General features: G+C 38.6%; 1 pseudogene; it reads right to left on the bottom strand.

Moving 5' to 3' along the window:
• Positions 1-321: 321 nt before the first annotated feature.
• Positions 322-22,100, bottom strand: LOC132440238 (UDP-N-acetylglucosamine--peptide N-acetylglucosaminyltransferase 110 kDa subunit pseudogene; annotated as a pseudogene).
• Positions 22,101-22,815: the final 715 nt, after the last annotated feature.

The following is a 22,815-nucleotide window of genomic DNA, read 5'->3' as shown; positions in this document are numbered from 1 at the left end:
AACGGCTGGGCAATCTCTATCTCCCTTCCACACTAACCATCCATCCCATGGAAGACCAAGGGAGGTCAGACCTTCCAGACTTACCTTCCAGACCTTCCAGACACCTGGCTGCTGCAAAATTCTATGGAGACTCCTTGTGGAACAGCAGTTTCCCATCTCTTGTGTCTCTCCCTATCGTGATCATGATCATGCAGGAAGCAAGTCTGGCTGTGCTATTTCTTATCATTGACTGTCACCCATCTGCAGCATGGTATTGTACAGATAAGGAAAAAGTAGTTCCCTTTCCCCCAGAAGGTTGAGGCTCAGGTACAGGGTAATTCTCCTGTGCACACAGTCATTATTTAGGCCGACTCAGTGACTTCAACAGGCTTAATCATGTGATCAGGTTTGTTGCCAGCTGCGTAATGCTCCCACATCTGTAGATAGAGCCGCTCTAGGTCCATTGTGTATTGTTTGGTGTTGAACAGAGGGCTAGATGTTCTCTGCTTCCAGACTTTGCCACGAATTTTCTTCAGGTATTCTAGATCAGTTCCCAGTTTCACAGCTATGTCTTCATATTCTTGTCTATTTTGAGCAATAAGCTCAAGACAGCCTAAACAAGTGAGCTGGGAAGCTGCAACTCGGGAAGCAAGAGTCTCTCCTGGCATAGTCACCACGGGTGTCCCTGACCAAAGGACATCCATCCCTGTGGTGTGTCCATTACAGAGTAGAGTGTCCAAGCAGACATCAGCCAGCTGGCCTCTCCGAACATGTTCCTCTTTAGGAGCAACAGGTGAAAAAATGATACGCTTCTGGGGGAGGCCCATATTTTGTGCATACTGTTGAATATTAGGTTCTCCTACTGCTGGAAAACGCAACAGCCACAGTACGCTATTGGGAACACGCTTCAGAATATTTGCCCACATCTGCAAAGTAGATGGGTCAATTTTATATAACTGATTGAAGTTACAGTACACAATGGCATCTTCCGGTAACCCGTACTGAGAACGTGTGGTTACAATAATGGTACGGGGAACCTCCTCTCCAGTGGCAGCCTTAATGTTGATCTGGGTAGTTGCCAGTCCATTGCTAAGACTGAATCCATTAACTGTTATCTGAATTTGTCCTCTGTTAATCATTTCAATAACTGCCTCTGCAATAGTATTCATAGGAATGACAGGCATATTAAGAGCCGTATTACTGCTGTCTGCGTTGTCTCCTCCATCAGGACACTTCATCTTGACAATCTGCACATCTGGGAGACTATCAAGAAATGCTTTGAGGTCGATGCCATTCAGCACAATCCGATTGTCATAAATGTGCCCATTGGACTTAAAATCGATGACTGCCTTCTTCTTCAGGTGAGGGAACATATTAGCATGATCACCAATAAAGAAAGTATGGGGCATATAAGCCAGTTTCTCAGAATACTGCTCAGCAACTTCAGCAGGTGAAGTTTCCTGATCAGTGATGATATAATCCATGAAAAGCACGCCACTGGTCCCAGGGTAGCCCAGCCACATTGCCTGAATAGGAGCTGGCCTGAGAGCAAAGAGTTCATTTCCAGCACCCCTGGTATAACCATTCATATTTACAAGGATGTGTATACCATCTTGATGGATGCGATCAGCTGCTTTCCCATTGCATGGAATCTGAGAAAGATCAATGAAATGATGGGCTTCTGCCATCACCTTCGCTCGGAAGTTTGTGCCATCATCTGGGCTCAGGGCATAACAGAATACCTCAAATTTATCTGGATTGTGCATGCCTGGAATAGACTGCATAAGATGAGAAGTAGGATGATTCCCAAAGTCAGAACTCACGTATCCTACACGCAGTCGACCATCACTGAGCTTCAAGTCTTTTGGATGTTCGTACGGTGGTTTATGAAGGACACTGATCTCATCCAAGCAGAGGTTCCCATGGCTCTCAGCAATAGCCTTCCTGAAGCCATGAGAAAGAGGATAGAGCATACTATGATGAGGCTGCACAGAAGGCAAGCTATTCTTCTCCAGCTGGTCAGCCACAATGCTGACCAACTTCTTCATTCGCTCATCATAGTCTGTCCAATCACAGACAATCTGCAGGCAATGAGCCAAATCACAATAAGCGTCAGGAAAATCAGGTTCAAGCTTCAGAGCAGTGCGATAAGAAGCAATTGCTTCTGGAATATTCCCTGAATACTTGTGGATGGAAGCCAGATTGCTGTGGGCATCCGCAAGTGCAGGGTTAATCTGAATGGCACGAGTATAACACTGCAAGGCTCCCTGAACATCCTGCATCTCCTTTAGAGTGTTTCCCATGTTACAGTAGGCATCAGCAAAGGTAGGACTGATTCGAACAGCCTCCTTATAATGCATCAGAGCTTCCTGCAGTTTTCCCTGCTGCTGCAATACACTTGCTAAATTTGAATGGGCAACAGCAAACTCTGGGAAGACTTCTAATGCTTTACAATACAAGCGAACTGCCTCTTCAATGTTTCCCTGGTCTCCTTTGATATTGGCTAGGTTATTCAGAGAGTCTGCATGGGTGGGACACAGCCGCAGAGCTGTATTATAACACTCTTCTGCTTCGGCAACACTGCCCTTCTCTTCCAGAGCGTTGGCTAGGTTGCAGTAAGCATCAGGGAAATGTGGTTGCAATTCAATAGCTCGCCTGCAGGTGTCTATTGCCAGATCTATCAGGCCTTGCTCATAGTATACACAAGCCAGGTTGGCATGTACCACTGCATGATTTGGGCTCAAGCTTAGGGCACAAAGGTAAGCTGCCACAGCTCTGTCAAAAATCCGTGCCTCTTTCAAGACATTTCCTAAATTGATATAAGCATCCAGAAAATTGGGGTCAAGGGTGACAGCCTTTTCAAAGTGATGAATTGCAAGCCAAATCTCCCCTTGTGCATTGAAAACACAGCCAAGATTACTCCAAGCTACTGCAAAGTTCGGTTGCGTCTCCATTGCTTTCAAATAACATGCCTTGGCTCCTTCCAAGCGACCCAGGGCTTTGAGCAGGTTCCCCAGGTCACTGCGAACACAGTACAAATCAGGATTGCACTGAAGAGCAGAGACGTAAGCTTGTACTGCCCCTTCCATGTCGCCTGCTGCTACCAAAGCGGCTGCCAGGTTAATATAACCATCGATGAAATCTGGTTTGAGATGCAATGCATGCCGGTAATGCTCAATCGCTTCCTGCAACTGCCCTCTTTCCTTGTACACATTCCCCAAATTCGAATAGGCTTCTGCCAGAAGAGGGTTCTGTTTAATTGCCAGAGTACTAAAGTGGGCAGATCTGTCCAGCCTTCGACACTGGAAGTGTAGAGATGAAAGTAATAAAAGTACTCCAGTATTGTCTGGCTCTTGTCTCCACAGCTGCATGCAGTGTCTCTCAGCTGCCTCAAAATCTCCTGCCTGATACTCTCGATGTGCCAACTCAGCTAACCCTTGGAAGGAAAGCATACGTTTCATTGGTTCTGTGCTGTCGGCCACGTTGCCCACAGAAGACGCCATCTGGAGCTTCTGGAGAGAGTGAGAAAAGGGGGTAATTGAGTCCCGCTGCCGCCACTACTGGCAAGAATATTTCTAGAGGTAGCAAGTACGAGGGCAGCAGCCGTACCACTGCTTTGACAGGCTTAAGCGGCGGCGACAGTTACAGGCACCGAACCTTAGGAACTCTGGTTGGTCGTCTAACTCTCACGCTCTTGAAATCTTAATTCTTAACCCTGCCCTCTTCCACCATTTTTCTCCTAATCAGGGAATAAAAATTACCTATACACTTGCCTTAGAAGAAATCAAAAGTCAGTAGTCCAAACACTTTTCAAAATTTTGATTTCTGCCCAGTTGGAAAGGAAATACATGATTGACTTTACTTCATCATTCATATAGTCAATGTGGAAAACATTAGGGCCGTGAATTTCAATACAGTAAGATCAGAAAATTTTAAATTGGCCTTCCCAAACCACTAATAAGTAACCGATGTTGTATATAATGCTAAAATCTTAGAGACTGAGTTTGATATTTTAAAAGTTCTGAAAGGATTAGCTAATTTCTCCTCATCATACTTCTCATGCCTCAAACCTGAGTATTACATTTTTAAAAATAAATTTATTTATCTTTATTTATTTATTTTTATTTTGGCTGCGTTGGGTCTTCAATGCTGCGTGCAGACTTTCTCTAGTTGCGGCGAGCGGGGGCTACTCTTTGTTGCGGTGCCTGGACTTCTCATCACAGCAGCTTCTATTGTTGTTCCACAACTCTATGGGTTCCTCTTTAGGTCCTATGAAGAACCCTAGAAATTAGTTCATGGAATTATAAGTTTTTGCAAAATTGTCAAAAGTGAGATATTTTAACTTCCATCAGGTAAGACCAGCGTCTCTTTCTTTGCCAATTTTCCTTCTATCATATTCCGTTATGTTGGATCATATTGGAATGGCCACAGGCTTTTTTGAAATCTGGCTAAGGAGATTTTCTTTTTTCTGTGGTACGCGGGCCTCTCACTGTTGTGGCCTCTCCCGTTGTGGAGCACAGGCTCTGGACGCACAGGCTCAGCGGCCATGGCTCACGGGCCTAGCCGCTCCGCGGCACGTGGGATCTTCCCGGACCGGGACACGAACCCGTGTCCCCTGCATCGGCAGGTGGACTCTCAACCACTGCGCCACCAGGGAAGCCCTAGGGAGATGTTTTAAGTGAGGCTATTATGTGATTTTCAGACACCGCCATATGTAATTGACTATATACTATCCCATTACAGGAATAACTTCCAGTACTCATACTGACTACTCTACTGACTTAACCTAGCACAAGACACAGAAGCATAAGGACAAAAACCACCTTACAATATAGCCATGTCTTGCACTTCACAGCTCTCAAAGCATGTGCGTTTGAAGAAGAAAAAAAGAACTGAAAAGTACAAAACCAGAAGCTATTCTGTGGAAAATTATTTCAATCATCAGGCATGTGAAAGAAAAGTCAAAGATTCAGTTCTCATCAATGCTTAGTCAAAACGGAAATTTTCTTCTGTCAAGAATATACTCCAGGGGCTTCCCTGATGGCGCAGTGGTTAAGAAGCCACCTGCCAATGCAGGGGACAAGGGTTCGATCCCACGGAGCAACTAAGCCGGTGTGCCACAACTACGGAACCTGCGCTCTAGAGCCCGTGAGCCACGACTATTGAGCCTGCAAGCCACAACTACTGAAGCCTCCGTGCCTAGCGCCCGTGCTCTGCAACAAGAGAAGCCACCGCAATGAGAAGCCTGTGCACCGCAACAAAGAGTAGCCCCCAGTCCCTGCAAGTAGAGAAAGCCTGCACACAGCAACGAAGACCCAACACAGCCAAAAATAAATAAATGAATGAATGAATGAATGAATGAATGAATGTACTCCATCAACAATGTGTGTAATGGAATGGTGTGAATGAGTATTTTATCAGAATCCCTGTAATGCACAAACCTATAGCAGTACTGAAATCAGTAATGCATTTATAATAGTAAATACTTATGAGGAAGTAATCCATAGAGGTTTTCTCAAAGTTAACAATGAAAATTAATGTGACATTATCAATAATAAATTGTGAAGCTGAAATAAACTTTTCTAAACTATTAATAACTAGAAGCAAATTCTAATCAACCATGGTACAAGAAATCTATGTCTAAAAACTACAAAGTTTATTTCTTAAAATTTTATTTCGAAAATACATAAACTGTCATATGAGGAGGCAGTTAAAGAATATATAGCTAAAAGAGTGGGGGAAAAGCTTTATAGAGACACATCTGGCAGTAGTTCATTTTTAAATGTCATTTTTCTAGATTTTGTGACACCTATAGTATTGATATTTGAAAGCATTTAAAAAATTGTAATTTGAAGATTTGCTACTTCCAGGTAGAATAAAATATTTTGAAGCAAAACAACGTTTCCACTGAGAAAAACAAAAAAAGCCAAATAAAATAGCCAGCATTCAATCAAAAAGTTCTAGACAAACCAAGAGATAGAATCATATGGCTAAAATTCTAAGAAAAGAGCAGATAATACAAAAATATTTATATAAGATATTGTGTATCTTTATCAGGAAAAGTCTTTATCAAGAAAAGACTTTAAAATCATCAGAATTAATATTATATTTTATTTATTTGTATATTATATTTATATATAGATATTTATATATTTATATAAAGAACTTAAAGATAAAGCCCTAGTTAAGGCAGTGACAATAGCAGTAGCAGTGGGAGTGAAAAGAAATGGTTATATTCAAGCATATTTTGTCAGGAAAAGTCCAAGATCAAATGTCTGACTGCATACATGGGATGGATAGACGGAGTGGGAAAAATCAAAGTTAACTATAGAGGTTCTAGTGAAGATGGGGTTGCCGTCACCCAACCCAAGGGGCTGCGATCATCCCCAAGGTCTAGGAGACTCAAAGGGAAGGCCATGGTCAGAGGCAAAGTTAATTGGTGGGAAAATAAGACTCCCAGTCTCTCCATCTCCTTATACCAGTTTTTTTTTTTTAACATCTTTATTGGGGTATAATTGCTTTACAATGGTGTGTTAGTTTCTGCTTTATAACAAAGTAAATCAGTTATACATATGTCCCCATATCTCCTCCCTCTTGCATCTCCCTCCCTCCCACCCTCCCTATCCCACCCCTCTAGGTGGTCACAAAGCACCGAGCGCATCTCCCTGTGCTATGCGGCTGCTTCCCACTAGCTATCTATTCCTTATACCAGTTTTGTTTTTCTGCTCATATACGTAGCAGCATTTCATTCAAGGGGAAAGTCATTGATCTGACTGGTCAAATTAAACAACATAGTTCACGGCACATTTACAATGGTTAGTTCCTCCACAATTTAGAAAGTCACATTCACAATTTCCCTCTTCCTACGCCGTGGAACACATTGGCCATTCCTCCAAAGTTTCCACTCCACAGAGTGGACCAGAGATGACGTGAGCCCAGAACTGAGAGCTTGGCATGAGACGGTGTCAGCCCCACGTAGAGCTCTGGCATAAGTTATAACCCATCGCAGCTCTACAGAGAGCTCTGCATGGAATCCTGGGAGTAAACTCAGCCATAATAATGTGATTCTGTTTTTCATTTGCTTTTCTTCCTTGCTTAACTTTCCCTGGCCACTCTGACAAACAAACTTGCAGGCATTCCTGGGCCACTCACAAACTTCATTCCATTTAATCTCATCCAGATTCCCAAGAAAATTACTAACTATAAGGAGGGATATTTGGAACATGGTGAGTTTTAGATGCCTGAAATATACAGGTCATTGAATCCAGTTAAGTAGCAAATTATCTGGATCTCAAGTATGCCAGTAGAATAGCAGACTAAGCTCAATTTAATGTACTCTTACTGGAGACACATGTAAATTCTGGGTCAATTTTGAAAAAGTTAAAAGCACATAGCTGAGATTAAAAGAAAGAAAGGAACACCTGCATGTTTCAGAAAGTAACAGAGAAATTAAATCCAGAGAAAGAAGAGCAGACTGATGTCTGTGGGTTCCGTTCCTTAGTATAGGCCTTATGTAAATAGGGGCTGGAGCAAGAAATCTAACATTACCTTGTGGCCAGGAATTTATAGACTCAGGATGGAACAATATTGAGAAGTTGGTACAGATATCCTACAGAAATTTCATGAGGAACTGCTTAGTCCATTAAGAGGGCCAAGGGCGGTGGTGAGGAAGATTGATATCTCTTGAAAACCTTCAGGTACAGAAAACAGCAACACCTCTGAAAAGTAGGCCTCTCCTTTCCAGCGTTGTGATGGCCAGGTTGTCACTAACCTGTAAGGCCCTGTATGAAGCAGAAACTGCAAGGAGAGTAATTCAAAGAAAAACAGATGCAGGATGGGTGTGGCAATAAATCCTAGGACCCTATCAGAAACAAAATTAAAACCACTCTAAAGGGAAATTTTAACAAACCAGAGCAGATAGTATCCTAACCAGAACAGAATAATAATTCTGAGGAAGTTACTTTAGTTATTTAAGTAATATTCAATGCATTTCCATGGCCAGGCCCTTTTGAAGAATTCTAAAACATATACAAACAATTCGTTTACATCTTCTATATCCCACCATCCAGAGCAAAATTCACTTAAGTACTGTACTGGTGGAAATTGGGCAGCACTATGGAGACAATAAAAAGGTGTTTACCATCAAAAAACGTCAAGGTAAGAAAGATAATGTCTAATTTTTAATTATCCTGTGGTTTATTGAAATCTTTTGGAAACCCAAAATAGAGAAAACCTAGGAGGCAATGAAGACTTAAATCTTTAGAGATTTATCAACTCATCTGTAAAAGCTTTATTAATCTCTTCTTTTAATACCATTCCTGAGAGGTATAAATGTGTCCAGTGATAGGGTTGAAGAAGCCTGAGAGAATTTCAATTGTTTACTATTCTTGGTCAGCTATTAAGACCTTTCAGGAGCATCTTGATTTTCATGGCATCATCCAACAAAAAGCAGGATATTTTACAGAAAGTCCTGGTCCACTTTTTGGCTTGCTTTTGTGTTTATGTTTTTGGTTTTCTCACATTGGGCGGTACATTAGGCTACCTATTGCACACTCCCTCATTCATGCATGCATTCATTCAAACAATATTTACTGAGTTGAGATATTTAATTAACACCCAATAAATGATGTTTAGATGAATGAATGCGCTTTTTATCAAAGTAAGTGTAAGTACTGAGAAAAATTACAGAATGTATGATCCCAGCCCCACAAAAGCGTATAATTGTGTTGAGGATATAACATATGCTGGTGAAATAACTAATATATCATATTGGACAGTTTCTAAGTTCAAAAATGAGTTTTTGTAAATAATCAGAGCCTAAGGAGGACAAAGAAGGGACAGTTCATTATGGGTTGAATCTATCAATAAATGTACATTTCAGATGAGATTTGAGATTGACCTTAAAGAAAGAAGAGGACTTAGATATATGAACAGAGAACAAAAAAGGCATGGTGATAGCATGTGCATAGATAGTGTGGCCAATATTTATGTTCTTCATTAAAGACAGTCAGAGATAACCCAAATGTAACTGTTTCCATGGGTCCATTCTCAGTACCCAAACAAAACGGCAAATCCTATCTTAGTAAAACTAATGAAAAACACAGTCTTTAACGAAGACATTGTGAAGGAAAGGGGGAGAGAAAGGCTTGCGTCCCACACCACTCAACAAAACTTATTTAATTATTTGTTTCATTTTCTCCCTCTGAAAATTTCCTCTCCCTCTCTCTGTACGTCTCTCTTCTCCCACATCTGGCCACACTCTACCAGCCACCTTTCCAGATCTTTCCAGAACTCTCCATCCTAGTTTCATTATGCCACAAGTTGAACATCTCACAGGTCTCCAGGATGCATCCTCATCACTTATTCCACAAAGACAAACAAAGGACACTTCTCAGGATCAAGTTTCTTGGAAGGAAGAGGTCACGAGGAGTGATTATAAATAACGTAAGGTGGAGAGCAGTGACTTAAAATACCATTTTTCCTCTTAGAATGTGAATACAGGGAACTTTGGGAAACTAGAAAATCTAGAAAGGATTCATTGATAATTGTTTATTTTCAATGAATAAAATAAAATGTAATAATACGGATAAACTCTGACAGATTAACTTTTTCAAAAGTTGCTTTCACACACCTTCACTATTGGGATGTTTGATAAACACATCTTTCTTCTTTATTTGCAGATACTGGCACCAAACTTTCAAACAATAAGAACCTTCCCATAAGTCCCTTGCCAGGCAAGATTAAGGTATAACAATCCAAACAGATTTTTGAAGAAGATAACTGGTTGAAAGCACAGGAAAAGAGCTGGGTTGCTCTTTTTCAACGGTCACATGATGAGTAATGTGGGAATTGGTTTACAAAGTCTCTCTCCATGAGGGGCTAAGGTTAAGATTAGAACTTCTGAGGCCAGAAGAGCAAAATAACTACAACAACACACATATTTTCAAGAGCCGCCCTTTGGATGTGAGGGATTGATTTTTCCCACGCTTTTTTCAGCAACCCAACTGGTGTCTTTATTAAATGACATAAGGGAATACAGTGTGGCCAAGAAGGCTTAGATTTCCTTAGCCGCAAGTCAGATATTCTCAAGTGACTGTCCACTCAAATTAAAAAGAGAGATTTACAAGAGGAAACTGGATACAACTGAGTGTACTTTTATTTCAACCCTTTATCTGAATGCTTTGTTTTGATTTCAGTTCTCCACTGAAGTTGCCTACATTAATATATTTTTAAGAACATTTCCTTAAGTTGAAGTATTCATTCAGTATATTCATTTACTATAATTGAGAAAAGCCAAATGACTTAGGCAAATTCATTTCTATATTGCCACAGCAGTGTATTGTGAACTAAATGACACCTGGCAGTTCTTTACTCAGATACTAACTCAATTAGAGGGCAGAACAAGGATACCTACCCATTCAGGGAAGGAAAGGTCACTTAGCCTCTGTAGCTGTCTTAGGTCTCTTATCATCACAGTAACAAACTGAAGACTAAAAACCATACGATCATCTCAATAGATGCAGAAAAAGCTTTTGAAAAAATTCAATATCCATTCATGGTAAAAACTCTCCAGAAAGCGGGCATACAGGGAACATACCTCAACATAATAAAGGCCATATATGACAAGCCCATAGCTATCATACTCAATGGTGAAAAGCTGAAAGCATTTCCCCTAAGATCAGGAACAAGACAAGGATGCCCACTCTCACCACTTTTATTGAACAGAGTTTTGGAAGTCCTAGCCACAGCAATCAGACAAGAAAAAATAAATAAATAAAAGGACTCCAAAATGGAAAGGCAAAAGTAAAACTGTCACTGTTTGCAGATGGCATGATACATAGAAAATCTGAAAGACACCATCAAAAAACTATTCGAGCTCAAACATGAACTTGGTAAATTTGCAGGATACAATAGATTTCTATATATAAATTTTGTATTTCTATACACTCACAGTGAACTGTCAGAAAGAGAAATTAAGGAAACAATCCCATTTACAATCGCATAAAAAAGAATAAAATACATAAGAATAAACCTGCCTAAGGAGGTAAAAGACCTGTACCCAGGAAACTATATGACACTCATAAAAGAAATGCAAGATGACACAAACAGCTGGAAAGATATACCATGGTCACGGAGTGGAAGAATTAATATTGTTAAAATGACCATCATACCCAAGGACATCTACGCATTCAATGCAGTCTGTATCAACATATCAAGGGCATTTTCCACAGACCTAGAACAAATAATTTTAAAGTTTGTATGGAAACACAAAAGATCCTGAATAGCTAAAACAGTCTTGAGAAAGAAGAACACAACTGGAGGAATCATGCTCCCTGGCTTCAGACTGTGCTACAAACCTACAGTAATCAAAACAGTATGGTACCGGCACAAAAACATCCATCACTGGAACAGAATAGAGAGCCCAGAAAGAAACCCATGCACTTATGGTCAATGAATCTATGACAAAGGAGGCAAGAATATGCAATGGAGAAAAGTCTGGGCTTCCTTAGGGATGGTTTCATCAATTAATTTGTTTTCTTAAATGGACCATACTTTTCCATGTCTTTGTATACCTTGTGAGTTTTTTGGTTGAACATTTGGCTTTCAAATATTATAATGTGGTGTCTATGGAAATCAGATTCTCCCACTTTCCCAGGGTTTTCTGGGCTTTGGATTGTTGAAGGCTGTAGTAGTCTGTTTGTTTAGGGACCTTTCCAAACTAGTTTTGCAATGAGTGTACTCCTTATCATATGTAGGCACTGAAGTCTCTGTTCCTTTAGTTCATGTTTAGCTAATGTTTTGACAGAGATGTCCTTGAATTCCCACACCTAAGACAAACAAAAACAAATATACACAAGCACATCCACATGCACACTCAAAACCACACACCTCTCCCCATTGTGCAGATTGCTGGATCACTCCTTCAACATTTAGCTGACCTGCACTGAGGTCAGGGCTCAGCCCATGGTAAAAGCTTAGAGACTCCTCTGGTGTTTTCAGAACATGCATCTTATCTTGAGTATGCATGTGGCTTTCTTAATTTCTCTGGACACATACTTTTTGTATGTTCTAAGTTCCCAAAGAATCTCCCCCAACTTTTGCTCCTGCATCTTATGTGGTCTATTGTATTTCAATGCACAGTCTTCTGCCCCAGCCATCTCTGCTTTGTTAGTTCACCTTGCACTTTTTTTGAGCAATGACCGCTGCTTTTCCAGACTGTGTTCCAGGTTAGCTAAGACAGAGATAAGCATCTTGTGTCAGTCCTTCAGGTAGCTCCCAGACAGGTTAGAACAGATACACATAATAATCCGAGAGTATGGTCTCTTCTGCTCTCTCCTGAAGCAGGATTGAGGGCCCCATGCTAGGAATGGTCTGCTGCTACTTTAAGACTATCACTGCATTAAGACCCCACCACTTTAAGACCATCACTACACTAAGAGTAGATGGGGCAAGGGCAAGTAAAAATGCCACAAAGCTTTCCTGCCATTTTCAAATTGCCTCTTCCCTGGTTCAGTATGTGTTTGCTTGCTGTAAATCTTTGCCTGATTTCAGGACTAAGAGAAACTCAAGGAACGCCACAACAAGAAACAGTATAATCAAACTCTCAGATGCCAAAAGACAGAGAAAGAATCTTTACTCCCAAAGGAGAAAGAAAAAACAAATTTGTTACAAAGCAGGGATCCTCAAAAAGGTTCATAGCTAATTTCCTATCTGAAACCACGGAAGCAAGAGGCCAGACATATTTAAAGTGCTGAAAGAAAAAAACTGTCCACCAAGAATTCTATATTTGGCCAAACTGGTTTCAAAACTTAGGGAGAAATTAACACATTCCCAGATGAACAAAGGCTGAGGGCGTTTGTTTTACAACTTCCTAACACTGCCCTATGACAAATGCTAAATTGAACCTTCAGGTTGAAATGAAAGGACACTAGACAGCAACTCGAAGCTGTATAAAGAAATAGAAATCTCCAGTAAAGATAAATACATGGGCAGATACTAAAGCCAGTATTGTGCTACTGGCTTGTAACTCTACTTTTTATTTCTTACATGATTGAAAAAACAAATGCATAAAATAATCATAAATCCATGTTATTGGGCTCACAAAGTATAAAGGTGTAATTTGTGACAACAATAATGTAAGGAGGAGGAATGGAACTGTAGAGGAACAGAGTTTCTGTGTGCTACTGAAGTTGGTTTCAATTCAAATGATATTGGTTGAACTTTAGAAGGGTAAAGTATATGCTGTCCGCAAAAAACTCACTTGATTTCAAGAGACACAAGTTGGTTGAAAGTTAAAGCACAGAATAAAATATCCCATGCAAATAGTAACAAAAAGAAAGAAAGAGAGAGAGAGAAAAAGGAAGGAAGGAAGGAAGGAAGGAAGATAGATCTGGGATGGCTACGTTAATATCACACAAAATAAACTTTAAATCAAAAACTATCACAAGAGGAAAAGGAGGCCACTATATGTTGATAACAAGTTCAATCTATCAAGGAGATATAACAACTATAAACATATATGTACCAAACATCCCCCAAATATGTGAAGCAGACATTGACAGAATTGAAGGAAGAAATAGATAGTTCTAAAATAATAGTTGGAGATCAATACCTTGCTTTCAATAATGGATAACACATCTAGACAGATCAGTAGAGAGGTAGGGGGACTGAATAACACATTTAACCAACTAAACCTAACAGCCATATATAGATCACTCCACTCAACAACAGCAGAATACACATTTTTCTCAAGTACACATGGAACATTCTCCAGGAAAGACCATATGTTACGCCACAATACAAGTACCAATACATTTTTAAGAAACTGAAATCATACAAAGTATCTTCTTTAGCCACAGTGAAAGGAAGGTAGAAATCAATAACAGAACCATTGGTAGCCATTTCCCATCATGCCTGCCACACATGATATAAAGCAATGAAGGGGAAAACATAATTGACCATTTAGAAAAGTGGGAAAGAGGACATACCATTGACACAGAGTGTGTGCTGTTTCCCGTTCTCAGGGATAGAAATAAATTAGCATCATTTATTCATTAGTGTGTTAATTTCTTGGTCAATCATTGCGCAGCCAGTGTTTCTGCCTGATGGGAAGATTTCCTATACTCAGTGTTGAGTGGAGACAACCTTGAAAGGGACATTTAAAAGGATTATACTGTGATGGGCTTAGCAGTACCCTTCCTCCTATGCCAGTATTTAGGCTGGGGTATTTCCATGCAGTGTGTACAATCGTAGGCCCCAGGTCACCAGAATTTAGTTGGATTCGTTTTGTTAATACATTCCCTCAGTACTTTGTCTTTTATTTCACTGTTGCATTTACTTCATTCTTTATTATCACTGCGAAACAACTTTGTTTCCTGTTCAGATGCCAAAAAGTGGATATCAATACCTCCTGAGTTTTACACATCACAGATCTGTTTTACATATCAGAGACAGAGACAGCAACTATTTCCAATGACTTTGAGACATGCTTTGAACATGTGATTAACATGTGGAGTGTTGAAATGTGTGTCGAGCTCATTACACTTGCTCTAAAAGGTTTCAAACTGCAAAGATTTAAAAATCTTTATCTTTGAATAGTTTTCCTGTGCTGTCCCTTTGTGTCAGACTGTTAATGTGCAGTCTGGCACCTTTAAATAATGTGGCTTTGTAACCAATTATTTACATGTTGTTTTATCCACAGAGAATCTTTTTTTTAAAAAAATAAATTTATTTATTTTTGGCTGTGTTGGGTCTTTGTTGCTGCACATGGGCTTTCTCTAGTTGGGGCGAGTGGGGGCTACTCTACATTGTGGTGTGCGGGCTCCTCATTGCTGTGGCTTCTCTCGTTGCGGAGCACGGGCTCTAGGCACTGGGGTTTCAGTAGTTGTGGCACGCGGGCTTCAGTAGTTGTGGCTCATTGGCCCTAGAGCACAGGCTCAGTAGTTGTGGCGCACGGGCTTAGTTGCTCCGCGGCATGTGGGATATTCCCAGACCGGGCCCGAACCCATGTCCCCTGCACTGGCAGGAGGATTCCCAACCACTGTGCCACCAGGGAAGTCCCCACACAGAGAAGCTTAAGGTCAAAACATACAACTCGATTAACTACACGTCCTCCTGTTCACAATTCCCTCATCTTTTCTTCATCTTCTGCCTATGTTTCCTTGGCCCTGTTTATATTAAGTGCTTTTGCCATTATATTTGATTGTCTGTATTCAGGTGAGTTACCACAATGCTTTATGAGACATGGTAGGATATAAATGCATTTAAGTTATATATATATATATATATATATATGTGTGTGTGTGTGTATATATATATATATATATGTAGTTTGCTTGAGTGCAGTGTGTTTTGTTTTCTGTACTGAATTCATTAGCATGGGTCAGTATAAAATTTAGCATAGGTCAATATGTAATTTGTAAACTAATAAGGTCTTAAAAGTGAGGAATTAAGTCTTTTAAATTTAATTATTTATTGTAAAGAGCAGAATAGCATACATAAACAGGTGCCTAAGGAAAATTTGTATTCTAATATGGAACTCTCATGAACACTTTTTTTTTCTTCTAATGGTATGATAGTAGGCCATTTGATTATTTCTATTTTTATGGCTTTAACTTTAGAACAATGAAATATTCGTAAATTTTAAAAAAGTATTTTTCTTTATTTGATGCGGGTGGGGTACTGGAGAAATGAAAGGTCAAACACCTATTGAGGAATCCATACTTGTCTATATATTGTGTACTTTTATTTCAAGAACTGATTTAAAATTCCTAAAAGGATGCTATAATAAGTTATTATGCCATTTTACAGACTGAATTAAGTCAATTTCAGGGAGGTATAAAACTTGCCTAAGGCTATCCAGCTACCAAGCGGTAGAAGTGAGAATTAAATCCAGGTATACCTATCGCCAAAGTTTCTGTTCATCACTTTACATCATCCACTTTTAATAACCAATGCTTTCCTGCTTACAAATATGACTGAGGTTGCCAGACAGTCAACATTCCTTTTTAATCAGATAGAAAAATTACTGTTGGCTCTCTAAAGACATATTCCTTTTCCATTAAGTGACTTTAGTTGTTCAAATGATACTTCCAGACAGTAGTAATCATACAGCTGGGGACTAAGAACAGAACTCGGGGATGTGTCTAGCAGTCAGTAAAGACCAACTGGGCTCACTGATGATATTTACGGTCATTTCCTCTAGACTAACATAATCTTATTAATAAGACCCTAATAATTCACAGCAGTGCCCTTGCCTGATTGTTTGTTCTTCTCCCTCTGTCACTCTCTCTTTCCCCATATTATTATTATTTTTGGCAATTTTTGGTGAATTAAATTCAGGGATTAGTACTCAGGAGTACTCGTCACAAAAGCAGAGAATCTTAGCTCACACCAAAGGAAGAAAATAGAGAAAAAGTATAAATTATATGAATACACACACATACACACATGTGCCAACTATATGCTGCACTTCTCCAAAATCTATTCAGTATCTGCACATTTACTGTATATTAGCAGTAAGACCAGAAATGAGCGTAACGCTCTGTTTACAAGGCACAGAAAAGAGACCCAAATATGGAAATTACTAGCAATGAGAATGGGGAAGAAAGACTACAACAAGGAATGTAGATGATATTTTTGTTTCCTAGCTATGATGCCAAATATTGAACTTTCAACTTGAGACAAGGAGGCCATAAAAAGTTGTATGAGTTTCCTAGAGCTGCCATGACAAAGTACCAGAGACTGAGGAGGTTAAACAACAGAAATTTACTCACTCACAGGTCTAGAGGCTAGAAATCTGAGATAAGGTGTCAGCAGGATTGATTTCTTCTCAAGTATCCCTTCTTGGTTTGTAGATGCCATGTTTTCCTTTTGTCTTCACATGGTCTTCTCTCTGTGCATGTCTGTGTCCTAATATTTTCTTTTTATAAGGACACCAGTCATAGTGGATTAGAGCCCACCCATTTGACCTCATTTGACCTCAGTTACCTACTTAAGGGCCTTATCTCCAAATACAGTCATATTACCAGGTATTGGGGGTTAAGACTTCCACATATTAACTTGAGCAGGACACAATTCAGCTGATAATAGAAGATAAGAGTAATTTAAGCAAGTAAGTAACTATTGTTTACAGTGAGTTGCTTAAGGATATGAATTTACTCAAGAAAACGAAGAAATTACATAACACTGTACGTTATATAAAGATATTAAATTAATCATCATAACATCCTGTGAGATGGGCATTAAATTATACTAAGCAAGATGAAGCAACTTATCCAGAATTGTACAGTTGGTACTTTCCAGAATTTAAAGCAGGTATTTTCCCAGTTCCACTCTACGGTATATATTCATTTCATTAGTTGAAATGAATTTTGAGTCTTCATTTTGCTTAGTTTCTGAAGTTACATGGGGATAGAATGGAGTTGGATCTTTTCAGTGACATTCACACATGGGGAAGGAAATTGAGTCCAGAAGCTTCAGCAATGTTTCCATGGAGAACACTAACAACAGAACCAGAAACACCGTTATCCTTTTGGTTCAGTGATCTTTCCTGAAGCACTACAAGAATCAATCTTAAGAAGCCCAGTGCTTTCCAAACTTTCACCAATGGGCTCTGTAGGGTCCTCTAACAGTATCTAAGAGACTAACTAGTTTCACATCCCAAGCCACTTAAGACAAGGAGTTTTGATTGTTCTCTGTGAGGAAATCAAGTGACAATCATAGCTGGTGATTTAGGATAGTTTCTTCAGGGCCCAGGCAAAACCTAATACACAGTAATAATCATTGTTAACTGCATCTTTGACAAGGATTAATCAGGTATCAAAGAGGTCTATAAATTGGGAGAAATTATGATCAAAGAGAAACACAGACCACAGATATTTAATTAATGCTCAATTATTTATGAGTTTAACTTTGGTTAACCTAATTTTCCTTCTTCTAGACAATTTCCAATTCGTCTCCACAAAGAGACCAGAATAAGCACCTTCCAATACAAGATTTATTGTGTTGCTTTAATTTAAAGCATACAGTGACTTCTACATTCACTCCACCAAGTTTTGCCAGGAGAGAAAAGGAGACGTTATAGTTTGTCTTGAATTAGATATGCCACCATACTTGACTTAGCTCATCCTACTGGAAGCACTTTGAGGGCAGATTCTACAGTCTTGTCTTACATCCTCTACGGAATCAAGCCAAGGGAATCACACACAGTTACAGCTGGAAAAACATTTGTTCTGGGTTAATACTTTTAGCCTTTACCACCAAGACTTTATCACCAAGACCTACCTTTACAGTCTCTAAACAGGAGACCTTCTTGCCTTCCCTTTTCATATTGACTAGGAAGGTAAAGGGAAGAACTGAGAAGTACCCAAAGTCAGCTAGCAGCCAGCACAGATAAATCGTCTGCGGAGATATTGTTTCTTTCAAAAGATATAAACATAAGAGGAAGTCCTAGTGTTTGAAGCAACTGTGCATAATAAAATTCCATGAAAACCTAGAAATCCAGATGCAGATCAGTAACATATTGGTTAAATAAGCTGTTATGTTCATGCAATGGACACGTGTACATACATTAAGAAGAACGAGATACTCTTTTCTATGAGATTCTCTTTTCACTGAACTCATCAGTGCTGCAAACACAATGTTACATAATACTTTTTCTTTAACATTATATCAGGCATCCTCATCTTGTCCTGCATTTATTGCCAGTGTTACTAAAGTCTATCACTTACCTCTTTCTCTTTTAGACATATAATTTCTTCTTACTTTGGAAGCATTCATCAATCCCTATTTTACTCTTTCTTTTAAATTACAAATGAATATTGAATTTTATAAAATATCTTTTGGGGGATATTTCAAGTGATTGTATACTTTTGCTCTCCTTTGACCTTGTTATATGGTAAATTATATTTTGTTATTTTATACTATGCTATTTATTATATATTGTATTATGTTTACTAATGACATTTATTACATTATAATTACATTATTTTTAAGGTAGCATTTTGTTTTAGATAGACAAAACAACCAGTGAGATAGGAAGCATCTTAAAATTAGATGCGAGAGCATAAGGGAATTGAGATTAAAATAAAATTCACGTTTTGGATCAGCAGCAAAAATTATTCAACAATAGTGGGAAAATATGGCTATCATAGAATTACTAAATTCTAGATACAGCAACTAGTTAAAAGTGAAAAAATAATGAAAGTGTAAAAGTATCAGAAACCTGGGAGACTTGAAATAAATTATTCATGAGGAATACCTTTCTAAGATACAAAGAAAAAAGGATACATTTAATTATATAAGAATTAAAATTTTCCTCATGGCAAAATGCACTACAAAGGTCAGAAAACAAGCAAAAGAAATTGGGAAATATATTTAGAAATGGATATGCCTTCTTTACAACTTTTGAGAGAAGCACATGTTTCTTTTTCCTTTAACCTGTTATGTGGGTATTAATCTATAATGTAAGTGCATGGTTCCTTTCCTTTAACCTGTAATGTGAGATTTAATCTATATGGTAAGTGCATGGTTCCTTTCCTTTCATCTGTAATGTGAGCGTCAACATGGGGCACTGTTTCCAAGCACAGACTTTGGATGTTCCTGTACTGGTCCCGTCACTGACCATCCACAAAAACTTACAAATGTTGCTTTACTTTCCTGGGGATTAGAGTCTTAGCTAAGAAATGGAAGCAAAATAGAACTTTCCCCCAGGGATGATAGAAGGTTTAAAGGAGTAAATATGTAAGTGACTTGGCACAGTGCCTAGTACAAGAGAGATCAATATAAGTACTTACCAATTTTTTAAAGAGACACATGAAAGAAATAAAATGTGGTGATTTCAATCTATTGATATATATTCTTGACATTAAACTACATTGGATGACCTAACTTGCTCGTGCTTTTTCTTACTCTAGTGAACTTGGGTAGCTAATATCATAGTTTAACATTTTTCCTTTTATATTTACAAGTAAATTTGACCTGTAAATTTCTTTTTCCTTACAGTCCTAATCTATTTTCAGTATTAGGATTATATAGACTTCATAAGATGAATAAAGGAGCATTCTTCCTTTGCTACTCCCTAGAAGTTTTTCTTTGTTAATACTGATGTTATCTGTTTAACAGAAGTTGGATAGAATTCACCTCCCAAATGATCTGGCCGGGTCTGGTATTTTCTTGGTGAAAGCTTGTAAACTATTGACTTAATTCCTTTACTGGTGCAAGAACTCCAGCTACAAATTTCCTCTTGTGTCAGTTTTGGTAAACTTTAGGAGCTAGGAAATTGTCCACTTTACAGAAATGTTCAAATTTACTGGCATTTCATATATTCTCTGTTTGTACTCTCTGCTATAACATTGTCCTGATTCTTTCTGTATATTGTTTACTTACGTTTTTGTTTTGCTTAATCAAAGTTTGTTTTTTTAAATCTTTTCAAAGAATATTCTTTTGACTTACTAAATCACCTCAATTTTATACTTTTTTCTGTTTTATTAAGTTCTGCTCATATCTTTATTGTCTATTTTTCTATGTTCTCAGGGTTTATTGTTTTACTCTTCTGATGTCAATTAAAACACTTGGTTATTAATTTTAATAAATCTTTTTACTTATAAACAGTTGAACTTTTTGAAGGTTCCAGCTTAGTTGTACGTATCTAAGGGTCAGCTCCTCCTCACAGTTGCTGGCCTAAGGCTTAGCTCACCCTATAGCAATGTATATACTGACATTTTTTCCCCTCGACTTTCTGTGTTTTGCTACTTCTCACTTCTCTTTGCAGAGAAGCCCTTTGAAATACCCTTAACTTATTTTACAGCCAATAAGTCTTTAAAATACTGTGTATTTTTTAAGATAAATCAACTTATATAATTAGGCAGGAAATCTGATCTGCCATATTTTTAAAAACAGCATAATTTCACTCTTCTCCACGATTAATCTGCTGTATTACACGACCTCCGAGTTTTTAGCTTTATCAATGACATGTACTTTAAAAATGTCTGAAAGATCCTACCCAGTCTTTTAAAACATCCTCGCTCCTTGTTTCAGTTCTAGTTTTATGTATATTTTCTGCCTGGCACCTGATTATTCCAACATCTGATGGATGGCCTTGGGAATCTAATTCTGGTATTGATTGTTTTTGCTGATTCTCTCCACTTGTAGCTGATTTCTTCATTATTGTGTAAATTTAGATCATGAGCTCACGTTTAGCTAAACTTTATCTGTGGGAACGCTATAGGCCTGTGTTGAAGGTCTACCTCTCCAGAAAGGGTTTAGTTTTGTGTTTGGAATACCACCGATTTGGGAGCATTTTAAGTTAATTTCTTAGCTTCTGTTTGCAAGACCGCAAATAAATTTGCAACCCAAACACTGTGAACACAGATCTGCGGTTCAGAATTCTCAAGATTTCCTACCTGTTTCCTACCCAGAGCAGAGGCCAAGAGAATTTGCTCTTAGTCTCCCTTTGCCAGCAGATATTTTTTTCTCCTGGCACACCCTTTCATTACAGGTGAAGCCAGGGATAGGTAGGTTTAGTTCTAACTTCCCATCTAGTAGGGATGGAGTCTTACCTCCTGCCTCCCATGTGGTCATGGCCATTTAAAAACAAGTCTCTATACCAGGTGTGTCATTCAACTACGGCCTGTATTCCAAATCCAGACAGCTGCCTATTTTTTATGGCCTATGAGCTATGAATAATTTTCACGTTTTAACTGGTAACATTTTAAATGGTTACCTAAGTACCTAAATAATACCCTCAATTTTGCCTCTTTGGTCTACAAAGCCTAAAATATTTGCCATTTGGCTCCATAAAAACAGGATTTCCAGCTTCTGTTCTAAGCTATCAAGATCTTCAATGCACTCTTAATAGAGCTATAACTCTCACACATGTACCACCCTTCCTTCATGGGTCCTGGAAATTTCGACTGCACACTTCCAAAATCAACCACGCACTTAAAAATAAGTTGTGTACATTTAACCTAGCATACCTAACCCTTTTCTTTTAGGAGAGTTTTTCAAGTAATCTTGCCCACCGTATTCTTCAGAACTTCATTAATAATGGCAAAAAACTGGGCTTACCTGGTGGCGCAGTGGTTGAGAGTCCGCCTGCTGATGCAGGGGACACGGGTTCGTGCCCCGGTCTGGGAAGGTCCCACATGCCGTGGAGCGGCTGGGCCCGTGAGCCATGGTCGCTGAGCCTGTGCGTCCGGAGCCTGTGCTCCGCAACGGGAGAGGCCACGACAGTGAGAGGACTACGTACCAAAAAAACAAACAAAAAACAAAAAACGGCAAAAAATTAAAACAACTTAACATTCAACAAAAATGGGAAATGTTCATAACAATTATAGAAGCACATACAGTAGAAAACTATAAACTGTTATTGAAAGAGTGAGACATAACCTTTTATTCTTAGAGAACTATGTTTATTTAGGTCCCTTTTGTTTAAATAAGTGTATTTCTGTGTATGTATGTATACAGTCATGTATTTATATACACATACATTATTTGTATGATATATTTATATAAACATATGAAATACATACCTATACACATACCTTTGATTTATATTTGTATACATACACAGGAATATAATTATATATTTATATACATTGAACTGAAAACTGGTAGTATACATATATATCGTGTATAAACGTGTGTCTACGTGCATGTGTAGAAAAGCAGGTTCAGAGATATGGAAGCATGAGTTAGACAGGGTTCAAGATTTTAAAAGTAGTTATGTGTAGGTAGTGAGGTTAAGGCCCATTTGATTGAAAATATTGCATATTTTTACATCAATTGTTATGATGACCAGATTCCTTTGTAAATAAAATTATAAATAGCTATACA

This window comes from Delphinus delphis, chromosome 17, assembly GCF_949987515.2.
Source record: "Delphinus delphis chromosome 17, mDelDel1.2, whole genome shotgun sequence".
Classification (NCBI taxonomy): domain Eukaryota; kingdom Metazoa; phylum Chordata; class Mammalia; order Artiodactyla; family Delphinidae; genus Delphinus; species Delphinus delphis.
Note: the sequence above shows the minus strand (reverse complement) of the source record. Positions and strands in the feature narration are given on the sequence as shown.